Below are 16,607 nucleotides of genomic sequence, written 5' to 3'. Positions count from 1 at the left end.
AGACACTCAAATGGAACACAAATATCCAATTTTCATTGAACTGCAAAAAAAAGTCCAAGTTTCTTTAGAAAAATACCTAGTGCAATTGTTTAAAACAACAATAAAAGTTAATATTTTTGTGGAGCTGCTAAGTGCCAGGATCATTCTAAGTACTCTATGTGCATTAAAAGCCATTCGATTCTCAAAACAAATAAACCAAACCTTTGAGGAATATACAAGGTATTCTAATTTTGCTGATGATGGAACTGGGACACAGGTGGCCTGCCAAGATTCGAGGGCTACTAGTGCAGAATGTGGATACACCAAATCTAATGTTTTTGTTTTTATTTAAATTCTAGTTAGTTAACATAGAGTGTATATTAGTTTCAGGAGTAGAATTTAGTGATTCATCACTGACATAGGACACTCAGTGCTCATCATGACAGGTGTCCTCCTTAATGCCCATCGCCCATCAAGCCCATCCTCTTCCCCTCCAGCAATCCTCAGTTTTTTCTTTTTTAATGACCAAAATACTGGTACAGTAGTTCCTGAACAGAACCTAACTTATATTTTATCTTGTTTGAGTTACTGATACTCATATGCCCAGTATAATAAGAGTTTAAAATATTTTTCTTGAAATTTTCGGGTGCCAGGCAGGTTAGCAGTCTCCTGGTTATGATCAATGGAGTACTAAGTAGGGACTGGGTCCTAGGAATAAGAAGATCATCAAAATAGGTGTTCCTGTACATGATCAAGATGAAGCAGGAAAAGTAAATTTGTGTTGAGTCCCAAATTGTGGAGTAGATCTATTTTAAATCCCTTTAACTAACACCAAGATTCATCCTAGAAACTGGAAGTGAAGTGAGGCTGGCAAGTTTTGTGGAAAGCCAAGACTAGCTGCAGGGAGTGGGGAGGAGTGAGGTTAAACTCAAGCAGGCTTATTCAAAAGGATATTAACTTCTGGTGCTCAGGGGAAAGCATCGTCCTAGGAAAGAAGAAGAGAATCAGGGAGGTGAAAGGTTTGTAATATAAAAAGGTTGGGATGAGCACTGGGTGTTATGCTATACGTTGGCAAATTGAACTCCAATAAAAAAAGTAAAAAGAAAAAAGAGGTTGAGGATTGGCGACCAGGATCTTTTTAGGTTTATATGAAAATCCTATGGAAATAATTGGCAAACAGCAGGCAAAGACGATCTTCGGGAACGATCTTCAGGAAACTTGAATAGAAGGGGGTTTCCCAAAGGAATCCTGTTGGAATATCAGCCCTATAGTTGCTCTCCTTTGTAAAGGTTCACAAGGAGTCATTCATATTAAAGACGTGAAGTCACATGGCAAGGAAACATCTCATTTTAACCTAGTATTTCCCAAACTTACTTGAAAATTAAATCATTTCTTATTCTTATTAAAATGACATTGAGCCGATGTTGCAAAGAAGAGACTTTGGGAAATGCTGAAATGGACACAATTAAGAAGAGGGCAGAAAGTGGCCCATTAGGGGAGTTGAAGAAAATACTGGAACATCTATTTCTACTGGTGTTATCTCATCCTTTAGAATTTCTTATTTTGATATGTTTCATAATGTACGAAATGTATTAGTGCAGTAGCACATGAACTTCATTTTTATGCATATAGGTGTATATCTATTAAGGGCACATGTTCCCTACTTCTTACTGATGAAGTGCACACCAAATGGACTTGGAGACAAGCAGGAGAGGAATGAGACCACTTTTCAGATGGATGTTCCCTACCCAGAATGCAACCATCGTCTATACAGACGGGGAAGCCAATCTTCATTCTTCCTCTGCTTCTATCTCTTTTACTGTTTATCCAGGATGAATTCCAGCCTCGAGTACCACTGTCAGCCACTGAAAGCTGTTAGTAATGAGTGGCTATATCAACTTAAATGATACTTACAAAGATAAGAATTTTTGCCCCCTTAGAGTAAATATGCAAGCAAATCTGAGCATGACACAGCATTTTATTGTTATTTCACTTTCCAAAAGAAAGAATGATAGGTCTTCTGAGTAGGAATCAGTAGAATTACTTCTTCTCTTTCTAATATTGATAACTACTGAGGGTCTAATATGGGATTTTAATAAGCTAAGAAAACTTTTTTTTAAAATACCTATTTCAAAAGCCCCCAGCTTTTAGGTAGAAAAGATGAAAAAGAAAAGAAATCCATTCAGCTACTATAATTATTTGGACTAACAAAAAGCGCCTTCCCCCAAAGCCTTTAAAATTCCCTCAGTAAGTTTGCTGATGTATATTTTAAAAATACAATCTGGATTTGCAAGAATATTATTAACCTTTAAATATCCAACTGTAACTAGTTACTAAATCTTAACATTTTAATGTTGATCCGCCTTCAGGGTACCAACAAAATGTGAAAGTAGAATATAAAAATCTGTTAATTTCTGAGACACAAATATAACTTCTAATTTAAAAAGAAGAGATGGTGCACTTGCTTCATCTGGATCCATTAAAACAACAACAACAACAACAACAAAAACAACAACAACTGGGATTCCTGGGTGGCCCAGGTGGTTAAATGGCGATGCTTGGTTTCAGCTCAGGTCCCGATCTCAGGGTCCTGAGATGGAGCCCTGCACTGGGCTCAGTGCTCAGCACGGAGCCTGCTTGAGAATCTCTCTCTCCCTCCATCCCTCCACCCCACTCATGCTCGCTCTCTCTCTCTGAAATAAAAATAGATCTTTAGAAAAAATTACCAATATAATTCTGAACATCACAAAACAGATGTAACCACTGCTTTTAACTTAAAATTTAGAGTTTATAATCTGTCACAGGTTACTTTTCTGAATAAATAGCCATCTAAATTATCACAATCATTTAGATTCAAGGTCACAGATCCAAAGCCCATAGGGTCCAGTCAGGCAGAGTCAACCCATGAAGTGCACTATGTGCAAAAGGAATTGAGTGTTGGGGTCTCAGTGAACTGGGGAATGGGAGTAATTGCTATTCAGGCCAGCTGATGGCTTCCATTTAAGAATTCAGATCTGGTTCTGCCCCGGGACCAGATTTTAGGCGATCTCTCAGTATTTCAATTTGACACAGTTTTTAAAAGAAACATTGCACATGACAAAGCAACCACACGTATAGTCAAAACTGAAATGCAAGCTGCCAGTGTGTAACCTCTGCCGTGATAACTTGCTTCCTTTCGGCAATTAGTAACTGTATTTAATTATCTTTGGAAAACTCAAAGACCATCGGCTTTGGACTCAGCTATATTTAAGTCTGCATTCTTATTTTGCCATATAATAGTTCTGGTACTTGGTACAAGTTACCTATTGTCTCCAAGACATTATTTCTTTAGCTGTTACACAGGAAATTGCTAATGAAGCCCTGTGGTGGAGATTAAATGACGTTAACAGGCCACTGGCCTGACTGTCCTTTAATATCAACTATCTTCCTTTTGTTTTATTTCCTGCCAATGATGGCTGTAAAGGGAATTTTGTGGGGTTGTGTGTGTGAAAGATCAGAATATGCACAATGCTGGGGTTTTTTTTTTTGTGATTACTGAGGCCATAAAAGGTAAAAAGAATATAGACTAAGATTGAACTATAATCTATCACTAGTGTATTACACGCTTCTTGCTAAGATAAGTAAGACCTCTAGGTCTGTTTCTTTTCTGAACAAATGTAAAGTGAGTACAGGACACTCTTCATCCTTAAGTCATTCAGAGGCAGTGACAGTAATTGTGGCCTTGGCCACTGGAGTCAGACTGCCTGGATTTGAATCTTGGCTCTGCCATTTACTAGCAATGAGATATGTATCATGTTATTTACCTTCCCTGTGTTTCAGTTTCCTCCTCTGAAAAACGAGGATAAGAAAATCTTACTTTGAAGGAATAAGATATGTAATGCCTCTAAAATAGTGTCCCGAACATAGCAAATGCTTAATAAATAATAGTTATTTCTATTGTTCATGGAATCTAAGAAATGCCATTGCATGCACCATTAAAGAAGAAAAAAGTCACTTCAAATAAAAATTGTGACATAATGCTTTCTTATTAGAGTTTTCATTAATTAAAACTTAATTAAAAAAAGGTCTTTAGGACTTTTTTTTGCATCACCTGCTACACTTGTGCATATATAGAAAGAGAAATATACATGTAATTGGTTAGACCGACTTTGCTGAATCACTTTGAAACTCTGAGCTATCCATAGCAGAGCTTTTCTACCCACTATCATCTTCTGAGCAATAAGGAACACTGGGAATCCATTATCTCCTATCCCTCGCCTTCCTGCTCTTTCTCCTTCTTCTGATTTGTGATGACTTTCAATTTCAAAAAAATTCCAAGATGCATATTAGTAGAGAGAACAATGAACCCCGGTATACCCATAACTTAAGGCAACACTCTTCACCGAATGCTTTTACCATCTGCAGATTTTTCTCCCAAGTCACTAACATCTATTTTGCAACTTTTGAAGCTTATATTTCCTTGATCTTTCTAGGAGATGCAAATAGAAGCTTTTCAGGCAAGAATTGGAACTCATATTCTTTCCTCCTATTGCTCTGAAAGGGTTCATTTTTTGAGACATCAATGGGCTACCCTCATTCAAACATGTCAATAGGAATCTCAGCCAGGTTTGTGCAAGGGCAGGAAATGACAGATATGTCACCACCGCCACCTGTCATGCAGCAATTGTAGGATATCATTGATTGGAATATCCATCCTGACTTCAGAGATGTTGAAATGAGGGAGGAAAAGTGCAACTTCAGTTTGATGCAATAGAATGTTCTCATAAAATGTGACCCACAGGATAGAAGAGCCTTTTCTTGATTTCTCTTTGGTGACTTTAACTCTTTGTTAGCAACTTTGGCAAAACATGTTTTTGGGAGACATGCTCTCTGTTATATTGCATATCTGAGGATGCCTTTTAATATGAACAATTCATGATTTCTCTGCAGGAATATTAGAGTTTTTCCATCATCTTCACACCCATGAAAATGTAGGTGAGGCCCGTGACGAAAGATACCAATAACTCCTATTGATGAAATCTAACTTTTCTGCTCCGAACCTTAGGGAATTCATCATTACCCTCTTCTACAATTTAAAGATTATAACAAGAAACAGTTTGTGCCATTATCCTGCTTACTAGGATACCTGAGCCATGATAAACTCTTTTCAGCTGCTATTTTGGGTCTCTTCCGCTCTCCTCTCCCCACCCCGAATTTTAAAATACACGTTATTATATCTTTAATGATCAATTTTGATCCATTTGTTGAGTCTATAAGTTTTATCTTCATGACTGACCTCTATGCCCATTATAGTCTGTCTCATCTTTTAAATCCATGATTTCATTTTCTCAGTATTCTGGGTATGGCTGATTTGATTATCTGCAATGTCAGGTCTGCTTTTTACTACTTTCAAATAAGATTTTTATTTCAGTTATTGTCATTTTCATCATGTAGTGTGCTCTTCTTACCCAGGCCTGCTTTTCCTCAATAGAGACAATGTCCTCTTTTATTTCATTAGGAATAAAAAGTAGGTAATTTCTAAAACCATGTCTTCTATTTCATGAAAGAGATCAGATTTATTTTTGAACCTCTGTAATGTGGCTCTGTCTGTAGGCAGAATTGCTGGTATGGTTATTCATCTTTGAGATTGATGTGTTGATATTTCCATCATGGAAGTTAAAGTTTTCTTCAGATGTCTTGAGGTAGCAATTATTGTTTGGGGAAGAGATAGATAGGATCCTGCCATCTTAAATATCAACCAGTGGCTCTCAAATATTAAAGCACACAAGATTTACCTGGAGAGCTTTCTAAGAATGCAGATCCCAAGGCTTTTACTCCCAGTGATCTTGATTTGACATGACTGAAGTGGGGTGCCAAGAACTGTCCTTTGTTAAATGCTTAACATGCCATTTTCAAACATACACTAAAATAGAAGAGTAGTATAGTAAACAACCCTGCTTACATCATCCAACCACAGCAAACATCAGTAGTTTGCTCATCTTGTGTCTTCTACCACAGGCATCCTCATCTTTTTGGTTTTTGTTTTGATTTTTATGATTTTTCCTACACTAGTTTAGAGCATTTAACAGATATCAGGTTATTTCACTTTTATATCTGCAGATGCAGAACTTTTTTTAAACACATAACTACAATGACATTAACTCATTTAATGAAATTAACAGTAATTCTCTAATATCTCACATCACATGATTGTATTCAGATTTCCTCTTATGATTAAAAAGATGTCTTTCACAGTTAGTTTGTAGCATCAGATCTCAACAATGTGCGTAGATTGCATTTGGTTATAACACTCATGTTGGAGCAGTTATTTTTGATACCTATCCTTTAGAGCCCGGATGAGATGTTGGCATAAGATCCCTTCCAAAAGTGAAATGGTCTGGTTTGCAACACAAGAAGATCAGTTAAACAATGTTCCTCTTCTATCCCTGATGGAGATGGATAGAGAAAGGTCAATTAAGGATCTGAGTCAAAGAACAAAGTCCAGGGATGCTCGGAGAAGGAACCATCAGTTTAGAATGGCCTATAGCACAAACGATACTCAATTTACCCCTCGTGCTATTAAGTGATATAGTATATAAAATGTGCTTAAGTTGACCTAGCATATGGATAAACTCTCAATAAATGCTACCTATTGTTATAGTTATTCAGTGGGACACTATTAATTTAAACTATTATTAAAGTTTGGATGCCTGGTCAGTGACTGAAAACAAAAAGAAAAACTAATTAGCATTTATATGTCCTTTTGTGATTTAATGCAGAGTTTAATGGTAGGTGGGAGAGTGTAAGTGCAGGAGAGAGAGCTGAATGGAGAAGTGGGTGATTGGTTCTATAGCACGAAACAAGGCACGGCCAGGAAGGGCAACACGGTCAATGAATATAATTCTCCATGGTTTTCATACCTGTCCCATTAGTGTTTCAAGCACAAGAGACCCAACTTAATTCTCATTAATTTTTACACATGCTGCCAAAGCATTTTTCCTTATTTAGTGCTTCACAGTTAGTTTAAGTGGAGTGAGGAAGGTAGAGTGCCATAATTAATATACAATACTTTGTGTTTTCCAGGCATTGTGCTAGGAGTAAATGATGTGAAAACAAATGAGATGAAATCCATGTTTTCAAGGACCTCATGGCCCAGTGGCAGAGAGATGAGTGAAAATTTATAAAATAATGAGACTTTGTGAGATACTATAATAAATCTAACACAGAAGGGAGTGCTGAAACAGAAAACAGGGCACGCTTAGCTTGGCCTGGGAACAAGAAGATTTTAGGTAGGGTGACCCTATAATGTATCATCTCATGCCTCAAGATTGAAAGGCAGTCCTAATATTAATCACAGGGAGACAACAGCTATAAACGAAGACTATCCTTGATAAACCAGAATGGATGGCCACCTAGATTAGGCCAAAGAAATCTTTATAAGTCAGGTGAACTGTGAGTTCTGATGGGAGAGAACACAGTCACCAGGAAAGAGTGTCTTCCAAGTGCAGAAAGAACCTATATAAGGACAGAGACATGTGAGAAACCTAAGGTGGTTATGAGTCCAGAACATAGCTTAGAAATGTACACGTAACTTAGTGTACTGTGTAGGGTGTGAGATGGACAATGATAAAAGAAGAGTCTAAAGCTGGGCCAGGCCATCAGAGAACAGGTCAACTAAGCAGAAGAAACTATTATTGGGCATCATGAGAGGGAAAGTGGCATAGTCAAATTTGCATGGAAAGATAGTAACAGTAGATAAATTTTACTAACGTTCCTGCCTATCACATATATTTCCAAATGTAATGTGTCAACAAGCTGATGATATGCACATTGTTATCCCTATTTCATAGCCATCTACAATGGGTTGAATAATTTGCCTGTCAGAGATGGAACTGGCAAATACAGGTGTATCTAACCTGTATAGAGGAATCTCTACCTCAAAATCTAATCTACACTGAACTTTGACAGCAGGTTTGAGAGCAGTGTGGTTAGGAGCCAGGGGAGTCCAGTGAAGTGTTCACTGAAATCCAGGTAGGAATCATGACAGGCACTCACTATGGATGAGGCAAGGGAAGGATCAAGGAAGAAATAGGCTTGGCATATAAAAAGAAATAAAATCACAGGAGTTGGTTTGTTGAGTGAGTATTATGGGCAGTAAGTAGATTTGAAGATTCTAGATTTCTGGTTTGTATGTCTGAGTAAATAGTGATACCGTTCACCAAGATGGCACTTGGTGGTGGGAGGCAAGATGGTTCACTGAAGGCAGAAGTTTTATGAAAAGTCAACAGTTTTTCTTTTAGAATGTTGTTATAGGATTACTGGGTGATGCTTAGCAAATGGAATGTGAATCTGGTGCTCACCAATGAATTAATAGTCAAATCCATGGAAGCATATTCTACATGGTGGGAAGATCAGAAGGTTGAAGATAAAACCTAGGTAATAGGACCATTGAGAGGATGAAGTGAAAGAGGTAAGAACATAAATGAGAGAGATGGATGAGCCAAATGGGTAAGGAGAAAATGAGTCAAGAGAGTAGGAAGTTCTGAGAGGGCAAAAGTGCTTGATAGGGACAGATTCTGCAGTAAAGTACAGCAGAACAAAGATGTTAAAGTATCTTCTGAATTAGGCAACTTGTAGCCCACTTTGGAGACTGAAACTGAATACTGTATCTCGTGTACTTACTAAATGCAATACTTGCTGAAAAAGTGTGAATCTCGGTTCTGTCATTACTCATATTAGCTAGTTTTTTCTGCTTTGTCTCTTCTACACACTTTGTACATTTGCAGCTACTTTATTTTTATTTTTTTAAATTTTTATTTATTTATGATAGTCACAGAGAGAGAGAGAGAGAGAGAGAGAGGCAGAGACACAGGCAGAGGGAGAAGCAGGCTACATGCACCGGGAGCATGGCGTGGGATTTGATCCCGGGTCTCCAGGATCGCGCCCTGGGCCAAAGGCAGGCGCTAAACCGCTGCGCCACCCAGGGATCCCCCCGCAGCTACTTTAAATACATCCATACTAATAAATACAATTCATTAAGTGCTCACTATATCCTTGGTTATAAACCTTTTATAAAGGTTTATCCTTTTATAAAAATTATTGTTAAATTTACAAACAAACCTGCAAAATCCATATTCTCATCTCCATTTTAAGGATGAAGAAACAGAGTGCTCCCATACTGTAATTCAAAGAACAGGGGGAAAAAAAGCTAAGTTGGGCAAATATTGAGGCCTGTTCTCTTTGTACTTAACACCGCAAACCCACTGCTCCCTTAGGTTTCAACTGCATAAGCCCAGTGCCATCAGATGCATCTTCATTTTGGCACAGGAAAACTAGTGACAAACAGCAAGGTTATTTGATGTTTCCACCCCATGGAAGAACCTGGATTATTTAATCCATTACAGAAGAAAAGGATCTGTTAATATGAAGCAAAGTAAAGATGGGGATATCCACATCCTAAATGAACGAACAGAAAGAATGGAACAAAGGTACAGGCAACGAAGCTTAAAATAATCACATCTAAAAGGAACCAGAGGGAAAAAAAAATAAAATAAAATAAAAAAAAAAAATAAAAGGAACCAGAGGAAAAGAAACAAGGTTGAGTGAGAGCTGCAGGAAAATCAAAGTGACACAGCTCACTCCACTGGGCTCCATTTTAAAAAGGCAAGGGCACAAATGATTCCTCCTGCATCCCAAAGAACTGTAATGTAAATTGCACAACTGCTTCCTGAACTGAAAACCGAACACGGTGTAAAATCCACAGGATGATTTTAATTAAAAGTTATTTTCAAAAGCAAACACAAACGGATTTTGCAAAAGGGCAAGTAAAAATTAGATACCTGAGTGTTGCAAAGATTTCACTTATTGGGTGCACTTAGGTTGATACTATTTTGGATGAAAGAACTCGGACTCCCATGGGGTCAGCTTCATCTTATACATTGGAACACCCTGAACTTCAGATGAACTCAGACCCATAGCACATTATGTTTTAAGGTAATGTTACAACAGAGTGGATAAAGAAATGATACCGTGAAAACATAAGGAAAACGCGGAGGAATTCCAAATAAACACTAAACAACCACGAACTCTCAACTAATCTCTAGAAACCTGTTGGGAAAGCAAAAGTATCCTGCCCTCTTAAACATGACCCCATCAAACTGAGGACTTTTTCAGATCACCTGCTTCATCTAATTTTCATCGACCCCCATATGCAGCAGTCAAGGTCTTATTCCTCCTTCAAGTATGCCCTCTGACCATCTAGCAAAGGTGCTATTATTGACTCACCAGTAATAGGGTGTACGTTCAGGGTTATTTCTTTAAGAGAGTGTGGAGTGGAGTGGAGTGGAGTGGAGTGGAGTGGAGTGGAGGAGTGGAGTGGAGTGGAGAGAGAAGAGAGGGGATAATCTGCTCTTTTCCATTCATGTTCCCAACTGGCCCAGCCTTGGTTAGACATATGGCAACAAATGGGCGTGCAGCCTGCAGGCACACGAACGCTAACTACAGAAGCCCCCTGGGGATGCTGTCTGGAACTGCGGCCTTATTAACACCATGCTCTAGCCCAAGGGTTCTCAAATTTTGGTGGGAGTTAGAATCACAGGTGGAATAGTTATTAAAAATTCAAGCACTTGGATCCCACCTCCGTCCTGCCAAATTAAAATCTCTGGAGGTGGGGCCCTGGCATTTCTGCTGTCCTCAGACACACATCACAACTGCAGAACCACTGCTCTGGCCACCAGGCTACACCGCAACAGCCAGGACTCTGACTACTCGCTGCGTGACAGATGGTGCTGGCTGATGTAGCTCTGTCCTGGTGGCCCACGTCCTGGCTGCTGCTGCTGCTGCTGATGCTGCTGCTGCCTGTCTGATTTACATTTTCTTTTCAGAATCCTTTGTCTGCTTTCTACCATTTAGAAACAAAAACAAAACAAAACACAAAACCAATATACTTTAAAAATTATGAAAGTAGAAAAAATTTTGAAAGAAGAAAAAAAAATCACATAATTGCAACATTCCAAGATAACTACTATTAATGCCGCAGTAAATTACTTTCACTGTATATTCAGACAGTTACAACTGTCCTTTTATGGAATCGTATGCCCCATTAAAAAAAAATAATAGTTTTCATTGAGTGGTATGTGCATTGCGCTAAGTACTTTATACTCATTATTTTCTTTAATCCTCACAGCATCCCTGTAAGGAAGGCACAAGTATGTCCCTTTTTATAAAGTAAAAAATTGAAGCTTAGAGAAGTCATAGTAGACAGTGGGGAAGTGCTGGTTTGAACCCTGAAACACAATCTCTTGTCTCACTTTAACATTTGATATATGTGTATTTCCAAGATGTTGAAAACGTTTTGTAAATAACATGTATAACGGACTCATAGTCTTCTACTTTAGGACTCTACCATTTGCTTACCCAATGCTTATAATCCAGCAATGGGTTATAAATTGCTCTAGTGTTGCAATATCTTCATCAATTTAGCTTTATCTATGTTTCCAATGATTTCTCTAGGAGGAATTCCTAGAAAATTAATCAATATGTCAAAGTATAAATATTTAAAAATATAATTCTTGATGCACATTACCAACTTACTTTTAACAAAAGATTATAAAAATTGCTGCATGCTTTTTTCATCTGCTCTGGCCAAAATGCTTACGGTAGCCATTTCTGATTTTTCCTAATTATAAATAAATCCTAGGTGACTATCTTTGTACATTTACCTTCGCCTACAATCCTGATTATTTCTTTAAGTTACATTTCTAATGGTGGGATTGCTGGGTCAATGGGACACACATTTTAAAATCTGTTAGTATTTACGCTGTTGCTAAATTATCTGCCAAAAAGATCACAATAATACTCCCACTAGCAAGGAGTGTAGGTGACCATTTTTTCACACCCTTACCAACACAAAACATTTTGTTTCTATCTGCATTTTTAAGAGCTGATGAAGTAGAACAGCTTTGCACATATTTATTGACCTACTGCTTTCCTTTTTCCTTTTTTTCTTGTAAATTTTTAAATTGATATCTTTACCTTTACTTTAAAAAACATCTTTAGCTTGCAAGTCTCTTTCTTTTTAATTATTTACCTGAAAGTTTTTTATATTAAAACTATTAGCTCTGTCAAATCTATTGCAAAATGTCCCCAGTTTTTCATTTGCATACTTCTTGTGAAAGTTTTTTATATAGTGCATTTTAAATTGTAATATGGTCATGTCTATCAGGATTTTCCTTTATGGTGTTTATCTCTGGTTTTGGATACAATTTAGAAAATGATTTCTCACTGCACTAAATATAAATATCCACCTATATTTTCTTTTATTTATGGTATCATTTAATCTTTAAATAATTTGGAACATATTTTGGTGCAGGATATAATATAAAAACTCTAATATATTTCAAGTAGTTAAATTAAATCAGCAATATTTCACAAAAAATTTATTTTCTCCCCATGTGAAATTCTAGTTTTGTATTTAAGGCCCATACACACGCATACACAAACATTTGTGTAAGTATATGTATACATAACCACATGCATACATACATATACATATAAAACACCTAGAAATATTTCTGCAAGTGTAATCAATATTTTAAGCACTCTGATTCATTGATTCGCCCATCTAGTCTTTCATTTATTTATTCAACACATATTCATGAATATATTTTACATGTAAGCACATAATTAGATGCTTTAAACTCAATCTCATTATTATTGTATTGACAGAGAAGAGATCTTACCATTTAATGAGAAGTTCTACTTTTCTCTAAACTCTTTAGCACTGATGGTCTCTTCTGTTCATTAGGCACTTAATCATCTCAAGTACAACAGCATGTCTTATTTAATCTTAGACTGTTTTGGTTTGGGTCCATATGAAGAAGATAAACTGTTTTTGGCAAGAGTGTGCTTATCTTCTAAGTACTCCTTACAATGCCTAAGAAATGTAGGCTTATGTGCACAGTAAACTTTTGAGATAAATTTACTCTCGATTAAGTGGAAATAACTTACACTAATATTGCAAGTGAAGCAGATTTAAAGTAGTCAAAAGACTTATCCAGGATCATACAGCTAACCAATGACCATGTTAGGATCAGGACCCTGGTCTTTTGTTGTCACCTTAAGGGCCCCTTCTGTCACTACACTCTTGGTTTTTTTCCTGGCATTTTGCTTGCTTTTTCTAGATGAGCTGCTCTCCTATAAATCTTGGCATAAAGACAGTCAGTGGCTCTCAAAAGCTGTGAGTGAGTGTCAAATAATGAGGAAACTCTTGTGGATTGTGAAATGGTTCTGTTCTATATCTTAATATGTGTATACATAGGCATTATGTGTCTGGTTGACTAAGTTATTAGTGGCATAGGAGAATTAAATACACAAACTGAAAAATTAAATACATATGGCAGAGATAATACTTGTTAAAGTAAATATAGAAATATTAAGGATGATTATTATATCATATGTTTAGGTCAACACTTTTTCAGTGGAAACATATTTGAAATTATAATTGTGCTTAGCAAGAAAAATAACTTCATATGAAAATATTCCTTGCTTTACTCCTAAAACGAATGTATAAAAATCAATTAATGTAAAAATCAAATGGATCTAAATCTATTCTTTTTTTTTTAAAGATTTTATTTATTTATTTATTTATTCATGAGAGACGCAGAGAGAGAGAGAGGCAGAGACACAGGCTGAGGAAGAAGCAGACTCCATGCAGGAGCCCGACGTGGGACTCAATCCAGGGACTCCAGGAAGGCAGGCACTCAACCGCTGAGCCACCCAGACGTCCTAAATCTATTCTTTTGATAAATTACATTATAATATATGTACCGAGGAATCTGTTAATGAGAATCTACAAGGAATACTCAACAAAATTTTTCTGAATGCTTGCTCTATGCCAGACTCTATGCAGCGTTCATTACAGGACTTAGTGCCCCTCCTTTGTGAAATTTACAATCCCTTAGGACAGAAGAAGTAATTAAAAGTGTAGTAGGTATAATAAAGCAAAGCTCCGAAGCTATGGTTAAGAAGACTCTTCTGAAGAAGTGATATTTAAGGCTGAAAAGATGAGTATAAAGAAGCTTGAGGGGGTTGACAAATTGGGGGCAGGAATGAACATTCTAAGCATGGACATTTTAAACAAAGACAGAAGGCAAGGAGTTGTGTTATGTGTGAAAAGTCGGCCAAACTTTATGAAATTATAGAATTAAAATCAACCTTTCTATAAAAGGAACTAGAGGGATATAAGGAGTAAAGGGAGGGGGCTTTAAAAAAATTTTGGTTGAGACCTGAGTTTGCCTGATGACTGATATAAAGGGGCCAAAGGTGAGAGGTGAGCAGATGACTCCTAGCAGAGGTTCTTGAGAAGGAGGCAGGAGAGAAATCCAGCACAGCAGGTACATGGGTCAGTCTGCTTCCTTGTGAAAGGGGAATAGAATAACCAGGAGACTCAAAGGCACAAAAGATTTTTGATTTGATGGCGGAAAGGGAAAGATTCCACTGATCTATGTGTCTGTTTTTGTGCCAGTACCACACTGTCTTGATTACCACAGCTTTGTAGTACAACCTGAAATCTGGCATTGTGATGGCATTGTGATGCCCCCAGATATGGTTTTCTTTTTAAAAATTCCCCTGGCTATTCGGGGTCTTTTCTGATTCCACACAAATCTTAAAATAATTTGTTCTAACTCTCTGAAGAAAGTCCATGGTATTTTGATAGGGATTGCATTAAACGTGTATATTGCCCTGGGTAACATTTTCACAATATTAATTCTGCCAATCCATGAGCATGGAATATTTTTCCATCTCTTTGTGTCTTCCTCAATTTCTTTCAGAAGTGTTCTACAGTTTTGAGGGTATAGATCCTTTACATCTTTGGTTAGGTTTATTCCTAGGTATCTTATGCTTTAGGGTGCAATTGTAAATGGGATTGACTCTTTAATTTCTCTTTCTTCAGTCTCATTGTTAGTGTATAGAAATGCCACTGATTTCTGGGCATTGATTTTGTATCCTGCCACGCTACCGAATTGCTGTATGAGTTCTAGCAATCTTAGGGTGGAGACTTTTGGGCTTTCTATGTAGAGTATCATGTCATCGGCGAAGAGGGAGAGTTTGAACAGAATAGAGAACCCAGAAGTGGACCCTGAACTTTATGGTCAACTAATATTCGATAAAGGAGGAAAGACTATCCATTGGAAGAAAGACAGTCTCTTCAATAAATGGTGCTGGGAAAATTGGACATCCACATGCAGAAGAATGAAACTAGACCACTCTCTTTCACCATACACAAAGATAAACTCAAAATGGATGAAAGATCTAAATGTGAGACAAGATTCCATCAAAATCCTAGAGAAGAACACAGGCAACACCCTTTTTGAACTCGGCCACAGTAACTTCTTGCAAGATACATCCACGAAGGCAAAAGAAACAAAAGCAAAAATGAACTATTGGGACTTCATCAAGATAAGAAGCTTTTGCACAGCAAAGGGTACAGTCAACAAAACTAAAAGACAACCTACAGAATGGGAGAAGATATTTGCAAATGACATATCAGATAAAGGGCTAGTTTCCAAGATCTATAAAGAACTTCTTAAACTCAACACCAAAGAAACAAACAATCCAATCATGAAATGGGCAAAAGACATGAAGAGAAATCTCACAGAGGAAGACATAGACATGGCCAACATGCATATGAGAAAATGCTCCGCATCACTTGCCATCAGGGAAATACAAATCAAAACCACAATGAGATACCACCTCACACCAGTGAGAATGGGGAAAATTAACAAGGCAGGAAACAACAAATGTTGGAGAGGATGCGGAGAAAAGGGAACCCTCTTACACTGTTGGTGGGAATGTGAACTGGTGCAGCCACTCTGGAGAACTGTGTGGAGGTTCCTCAAAGAGTTAAAAATAGACCTGCCCTACGACCCAGCAATTGCACTGTTGGGGATTTACCCCAAAGATACAAATGCAATGAAACGCCGGGACACCTGCACCCCGATGTTTATAGCAGCAATGGCCACGATAGCCAAACTGTGGAAGGAGCCTCGGTGTCCAACGAAAGATGAATGGATAAAGAAGATGTGGTTTATGTATACAATGGAATATTACTCAGCTATTAGAAATGACAAATACCCACCATTTGCTTCAACGTGGATGGAACTGGAGGGTATTATGCTGAGTGAAGTAAGTCAGTCGGAGAAGGACAAACATTATATGTTCTCATTCATTTGGGGAATATAAATAATAGTGAAAGGGAATATAAGGGAAGGGAGAAGAAATGTGTGGGAAATATCAGAAAGGGAGACAGAACGTAAAGACTGCTAACTCTGGGAAACGAACTAGGGGTGGTAGAAGGGGAGGAGGGCGGGGGGTAGGAGTGAATGGGTGACGGGCACTGGGGGTTATTCTGTATGTTAGTAAATTGAACACCAATAAAAAATAAATCTAAAAAAATAAAAATAAAAAAATAAAAAAAGAAAGGGAAAGATTCAGTATCTAGGATTGGTTGTGTTTTCTCACTGAAGTAGATTGCCTGATGGGAGTGAAGAGAAGGAAGAGGAAGTTGCAGGAATGCAGAGACTTTGAAATAATCATTGGGGTCAATGGGAGAGATGACATGAGGCCTCTTGTGTGCCTATCTGTATTAA

General features: G+C 37.5%; 1 protein-coding gene across 1 annotated transcript in view; it reads right to left on the bottom strand.

The window, feature by feature from the left end:
• The window catches only part of NTNG1 (netrin G1), a 316,142-nt gene that overhangs the window by 163,803 nt on the left and 135,732 nt on the right, over positions 1 to 16,607 (bottom strand). The gene's annotated exons all lie outside the window — the stretch shown is intronic.

Source organism: Canis lupus, chromosome 8 (assembly GCF_048164855.1).
Source record: "Canis lupus baileyi chromosome 8, mCanLup2.hap1, whole genome shotgun sequence".
Taxonomy (NCBI): Eukaryota; Metazoa; Chordata; class Mammalia; order Carnivora; family Canidae; genus Canis; species Canis lupus.
The sequence above is the reverse complement of the archived record's forward strand: the minus strand, read 5'-3'. Positions and strand labels throughout refer to the sequence as shown.